This window comes from Triticum dicoccoides, chromosome 7B, assembly GCF_002162155.2.
Source record: "Triticum dicoccoides isolate Atlit2015 ecotype Zavitan chromosome 7B, WEW_v2.0, whole genome shotgun sequence".
Classification (NCBI taxonomy): domain Eukaryota; kingdom Viridiplantae; phylum Streptophyta; class Magnoliopsida; order Poales; family Poaceae; genus Triticum; species Triticum dicoccoides.
Genome location: NC_041393.1, coordinates 718,398,180 through 718,405,174, shown reverse-complemented (window position 1 = coordinate 718,405,174; position 6,995 = coordinate 718,398,180).

Here is a 6,995-nt window from a genome sequence, read left to right as displayed (position 1 = left end):
GTTCGGAAAGGTTCCGAGTGGTTCGGGTATTTTTCGGAGTACCGGGGAGTTACGGGAATACGGGGGAGAAGTATTGGGCCTTATTGGGTCATACGGGAAAGAGAGAGGGGCTGCCTAGGGCAGGCCGCGCGCCTCCCCAAGGCCTAGTCCGAATTGGACTAGGGGGAGGGGCTGCGCCCCCTCCTTCCTTCCCTTCTCCCTCCCCCTTCCTTGTCTCCTACTCCTAATACTTGGAAGGATTCCTAGTTGGACCAGGAAAAGGGGAATCCTACTCCCGGTGGGAGTAGGACTCCCCTAGGGCGCCATAGAGAGGGCCGGCCCTCGCCTCCTCCACTCCTTTATATACGAGGGCAGGGGGCACCCCATAGACACATAAGTTGATCTACGGATCGTTCCTTAGCCGTGTGCGGTGCCCCCCTCCACCATATTCCACCTTGATCATATCGTCGCGGAGTTTAGGCGAAGCCCTGCGCCGGTAGAACATCATCATCGTCATCACGCCGTCGTGCTGACGGAACTCATCACCGAAGCTTTGCTGGATCAGAGCCCGGGGATCGCCATCGAGCTGAACGTGTGCTGAACTCGGAGGTGCCGTACGTTCGGTGCTTGGATCGGTCGGATCGTGAAGACGTACGACTACATCAACCGCGTTGTGCTAACGCTTCCGCTTACGGTCTACGAGGGTACGTGGACAATACTCTCCCCTCTCATTGCTATGCATCACCATGATCTTGCGTGTGCGTAGGAAATTTTTGAATTTACTACGTTCCCCAACAGTGGTATCAGAGCCTGGTTTTATGCGTTGATGTTATATGCACGAGTAGAACACAAGTGAGTTATGGGCGATACAAGTCATATTGCTTACCAGCATGTCATACTTTGGTTCGGCGGTATTGTTGGATGAAGCGGCCCAGACCGACATTACGCGTACGCTTACGCGAGACTGGTTCTACCGACGTTCTTTGCACACAGGTGGCTGGCGGGTGTCAGTTTCTCCAACTTTAGTTGAACCGAGTGTGGCTACGCCCGGTCCTTGCGAAGGTTAAACAGCACTAACTTGACGAACTATCATTGTGGTTTTGATGCGTAGGTAAAAACGGTTCTTGCTCAGCCCGTAGCAGCCACGTAAAATTTGCAACAACAAAGTAGAGGACGTCTAACTTGTTTTTGTAGGGCATGTTGTGATGTGATATGGTCAAGACGTGATGCTATATTTTATTGTATGAGATGATCATGTTTTGTAACCGAAGTTATCGGCAACTGGCAGGAGCCATATGGTTGTCGCTTTATTGTATGAAATGCAAACGCCGTGTAATTGCTTTACTTTATCACTAAGCGGTAGGGATAGTCGTAGAAGCAATAGATGGCGTAACGACAACGATGCTACGATGGAGATCAAGGTGTCGCGCCGATGACAATGGTGATCACGACGGTGCTTCGAAGATGGAGATCACAAGCACAAGATGATGATGGCCATATCATATCACTTATATTGATTGCATGTGATGTTTATCCTTTATGCATCTTATCTTGCTTTGATTGACGGTAGCATTTTAAGATGATCTCTCACTAAAATTATCAAGAAGTGTTCTCCCTGAGTATGCACCGTTGCCAAAGTTCGTCGTGCCCAGACACCACGTGATGATCATGTGTGATAAGCTCTACGTCCATCTACAACGGGTGCAAGCCAGTTTTTGCACACGCAGAATACTCGGGTTAAACTTGACGAGCCTAGCATATGCAGATATGGCCTCGGAACACGGAGACCGAAAGGTCGAGCGTGAATCATATAGTAGATATGATCAACATAATGATGTTCACCATTGAAAACAACTCCATCTCACGTGATGATCGGTTATGGTTTAGTTGATTTGGATCACGTGATCACTTAGATGACTAGAGAGATGTCTGTCTAAGTGGGAGTTCTTAACTAATATGATTAATTGAACTTAAATTTATCATGAACTTAGTCCTGGTAGTATTTTCCAAATTATGTAGTAGATCAATAGCTTGCGTTGTTGCTTTCATATGTTTATTTTGATATATTCACTAGAGAAAATTGTGTTGAAAAATGTTAGTAGCAATGATGCGGATTGGATCCGTGATCTGAGGTTTATCCTCATTGCTGCGCAGAAGAATTATGTCCTTGATGCACCGCTAGGTGACAAACCTATTGCAGGAGCAGATGCAGATGTTATGAACGTTTGGCTAGCTCAATATGATGACTACTTGATAGTTTAGTGCACCATGCTTAACGGCTTAGAATCGGGACTTCAAAGACGTTTTGAACGTCATGGACCATATGAGATGTTCCAGGAATTGAAGTTAATATTTCAAGCAAATACCCGAGTTGAGAGATATGAAGTCTCCAACAAGTTCTATTGCTAAAAGAGGGAGGAGAATCGCTCAACTAGTGAGCATGTTCTCAGATTGTCTGGGTACTACAATCGCTTGAATCAAGTGGGAGTTAATCTTCTAGATAAGATAGTGATTGACAGAGTTCTCTAGTCACCATCACTAAGTTAGTAGAACTTTGTGATGAACTATAGTATGCAAGGGATGACGAAAACGATTCCCGAGCTCTTCGTGATGTTGAAATCGACGAAGGTAGAAATCAAGAAAGAGCATCAAGTGTTGATGATTGACAAGACCACTAGTTTCAAGAAAAGGGCAAAGGGAAAGAAAGGGAAACTTCAAGTAGAATGCAAACAAGTTTTCACTCCCGTGAAGAAGCCCAAAAGCTGGACCTAAGCCTGAAACTGAGTGCTTCTACTGCAAAGGAAATGGTCACTGGAAGTGGAACTACTCCAAATATTTGGTGGATAAGAAGGATGGCAAAGTGAACAAGGGTATATTTGATATACAGGTTATTGATGTGTGCTTTACTAGTGTTTATAGTAGCCCCTGAGTATTTGATACTTGTTCGGTTGCTAAGATTAGTAACTCGAAATAGGAGTTACAGAATAAACAAAGACTAGTTGAAGGGGAAGTGACGATGAGTGTTGGAAGTAGTTCCAAGATTGATATGATCATCATCGCACACTCCCTATACTTTCGGGATTAGTGTTAAACCTAAATAAATGTTATTTGGCGTTTGCGTTGAGCATGAATATGATTTGATCATGTTTATTGCAATACAGTTATTCATTTAAAATCAGAGAATAATTGTTGTTCTGTTTAAATGAATAAAACCTTCAATGGTCATACACCCAATGAAAATAGTTTGTTGGATCTCGATCGTAGTGGTACACATATTCATAATATTGATGCCAAAAGATGCAAAGTTAATAATGATAGTGCAACTTATTTGTGGCACTGCCGTTTGGGTCATATCGGTGTAAAGCGCATGAAGAAACTCCATGCTGATGGGTTTTTGGAATCACTTGATTATGAATCATTTGATGCTTGCGAACCGTGCCTTTTGGGCAAGATGACTGAAACTCCGTTGTTCGGGACAATGGAACGAGATACTGACTTGTTGGAAATAATACATATCGATGTATGCGGTCCAATGAGTGTTGATGCTCGTGGTAGGTATCGTTATATTCTGACCTTCACAAGATGATTTGAGCAGATATGAGTATATCTACTTAATGAAGCACAAGTCTGAAACATTTGAAAAGTTCAAAGAATTTTAGAGTGAAGTGGAGAATCATCGTAACAAGAAAATAAAGTTTCTACGATCTGATCGTGGAGGAGAATATTTGAGTTACGAGTTTGGCCTTCATATAAAACAATGTGGAATAGTTTCACAGCTCACGCCACAGGGAACACCATAACGTAATGGTGTGTCCGAACGTCATAACCGCACTTTATTTGATATGATGCGATCAATGATGTCTCTTACCGATTTACCAATATCGTTTTGGGGTTATGCATTAGAGACAGCTGCATTCACGTTAAATAGGGCACCATTAAATCCGTTGAGACGACACCGTATGAACTATGGTTTAGCAGTAAACCTAAGTCGTCGTTTCTTAAAGTTTGGAGTTACGATGCTTATGTGAAAAAGGTTTTCAAACCTGATAAGCTCGAACCCAAATCGGAAAAGTGCGTCTTCATAGAATACCCAAAGGAAACTGTTGGGTACTCCTTCTATCACAGATCCAAAGGCAAAACATTCGTTGCTAAGAATGGATCCTTTCTAGAGAAGGAGTTTCTCTCGAAAGAAGTGAGTGGGAGGAAAGTAGAGCTTAATAAGGTAATTTGTACCTTCTCCCGAATTGGAAACTAGTTCATCACTGAAATCAGTTCCAGTGATGCCTAAACCAATTAGTGAGGAAGCTAATGATGATGATCATGAAACTTCAAGATCAAGTTACTACCAAAACCTCGTAGGTCAACTAGAGTAAGATCCGCACCAGAGTGGTACAGTAATCCTATTCTAGAAGTCATGTTACTAGACCATGATAAACCTACGAACTATGAGGAAGCGATGATGAGCCCAGATTCCGCGAAATGGCTTGAGGCCATAAGATCTGAGATATGATCCATGTATGAGAACAAAGTATGGACTTTGATTGACTTGCTCAATGATCAGAAAGCCATGTTAAATAAATGGATCTTCAAGAGGAAGACAGATGATGATAGTAGTGTTACTATCTACAAAGCTAGACTTGTCGAAAAAGGTTTTTGACAAAGTTCAAGATGTTGAATACAATGAGATTTTCTCACTCGTATCGATGCTTAAAAGTCTGTCCGAATCATGTTAGCAATTGCCACATTTTATGAAATCTGGCAAATGGATGTCAAAACTGCATTCCTTAATGGTTTTCTTAAAGAAGAGTTGTATATGATGCAACCAGAAGATTTTGTCAATCCTAAAGGTGCTAACAAAATGTGCAAGCTCCAGCGATCCATCAATGGACTGGTGCAAGCATCTCGGAGTTGGAATATACGCTTTGATGTGTTGATCAAAGCATATGGTTTTATACAGACTTTTGGAAAGGCCTGTATTTACAAGAAAGTGAGTGGGAGCACTACAGCCTTTCTGATAAGTATATGTGAATGACATATTGTTGATCGGAAATAATGTAGAATTATTCTGCAAAGCATAAAGGAGTGTTTGAAAGGAGTTTTTCAAAGAAAGACCTCGGTGAAGCTGCTTACATATTGAGCATCAAGATCTATAGAGATAGATCAAGACGCTTGATAAGTTTTTCAATGAATACATACCTTGACAAGATTTTGAAGTAGTTCAAAATGGAACAGTCAAAGAAAGAGTGCTTGCCTGTGTTACAAGGTGTGAGATTGAGTAAGACTCAAAACCCGACCACGGCAGAAGATAGAAAGAGAATGAAAGTCATTCCCTATGCATCAACCATAGGTTCTATAAAGTATGTCATGATGTGTACCAGATCTATTGCATACCCTACCACTAAGCTTGGCAAGGGAGTGCAATAGTGATCTAGGAGTAGATCAATGGACAGCGGTCAAAATTATCCTTAGTGGAATAAGGATATGTTTCTCGATTATGGAAGTGAAAAAAAGGTTCGTCGTAAAGGGTTACGTCGATGAAAGTTTTGCCACTAATCCAGATGACTCTAAGTCTCAATCTGGATACATATTGATAGTGGGAGCAATTAGCTAGAGTAGCTCCGTGCAGAGTATTGTAGACATAGAATATTTGCAAAATACATACGGCTCTGAATGTGACAGACCCGTTGACTAAACTTCTCTCACGAGCAAAACATGATCATACCTTTGTACTCTTTGGGTGTTAATCACATAGCGATGTGAACTAGATTATTGACTCTAGTAAACCCTTTGGGTGTTGGTCACATGACGATGTGAACTATGGGTGTTAATCATATACAGATATGATTATTGGTGTTAAATCACATGGCGATGTGAACTAGATTATTGACTCTAGTGCAAGTGGGAGACTGAAGGAAATATGCCCTAGAGGCAATAATAAATTTATTATTTATTTCCTTATATAATGACAAATGTTTATTATTCATGCTAGAATTGTATTAACCGGAAACATAATACATGTGTGAATACATAGACAAACAGAGTGTCACTAGTATGCCTCTACTTGACTAGCTCGTTAATCGAAGATGGTTATGTTTCCTAACCATAGACATGAGTTGTCATTTGATTAACGGGATCACATCATTAGGAGAATGATGTGATTGACATGACCGATGCCGTTAGCCTAGCACTTGATCGTTTAGTATGTTGCTATTGCTTTCTTCATGACTTATACATGTTCCTGTAACTATGAGATTATGCAACTCCCGTTTACCGGAGGAACACTTTGGGTGCTATCAAACGTCACAATGTAACTGGGTGATTATAAAGGAGTACTACAGGTGTCTCCAAAGGTACATGTTGGGTTGGCGTATTTCGAGATTAGGTTTTGTCACTCCGATTGTCGGAGAGGTATCTCTGGGCCCTCTCGGTAATGCACATCACTATAAGCCTCGCAAGCAATGTAGCTAATGAGTTAGTTATAAGATGATGTGTTACAGAACGAGTAAAGAGACTTGCCGGTAACGAGATTGAACTAGGTATTGGATACCGACGATCAAATCTCGGGCAAGTAACATACTGATGACAAAGGGAACAACGTATGTTGTTATGCGGTTTGACCGATAAAGATCTTCGTAGAATATGTAGGAGCCAATATGAGCATCCAGGTTCCGCTATTGGTTATTGACCGAGAATAGTTCTAGGTCATGTCTACATAGTTCTCGAACCCGTAGGGTCCGCACGCTTAACGTTACGATGACAGTTTTATTATGAGTTTATAAGTTTTGATGTACCTAAGGAGTTCGGAGTCCCGGATGAGATCGGGGACATGACGAGGAGTCTCGAAATGGTCGAGACGTAAAGATCGATATATTGGACGACTATATTCGGAGTTCGGAAAGGTTCCGAGTGGTTCGGGTATTTTTCGGAGTACCGGGGAGTTACGGGAATACGGGGGAGAAGTATTGGGCCTTATTGGGCCATACGGGAAAGAGAGAGGGGCTGCCTAGGGCAGGCCG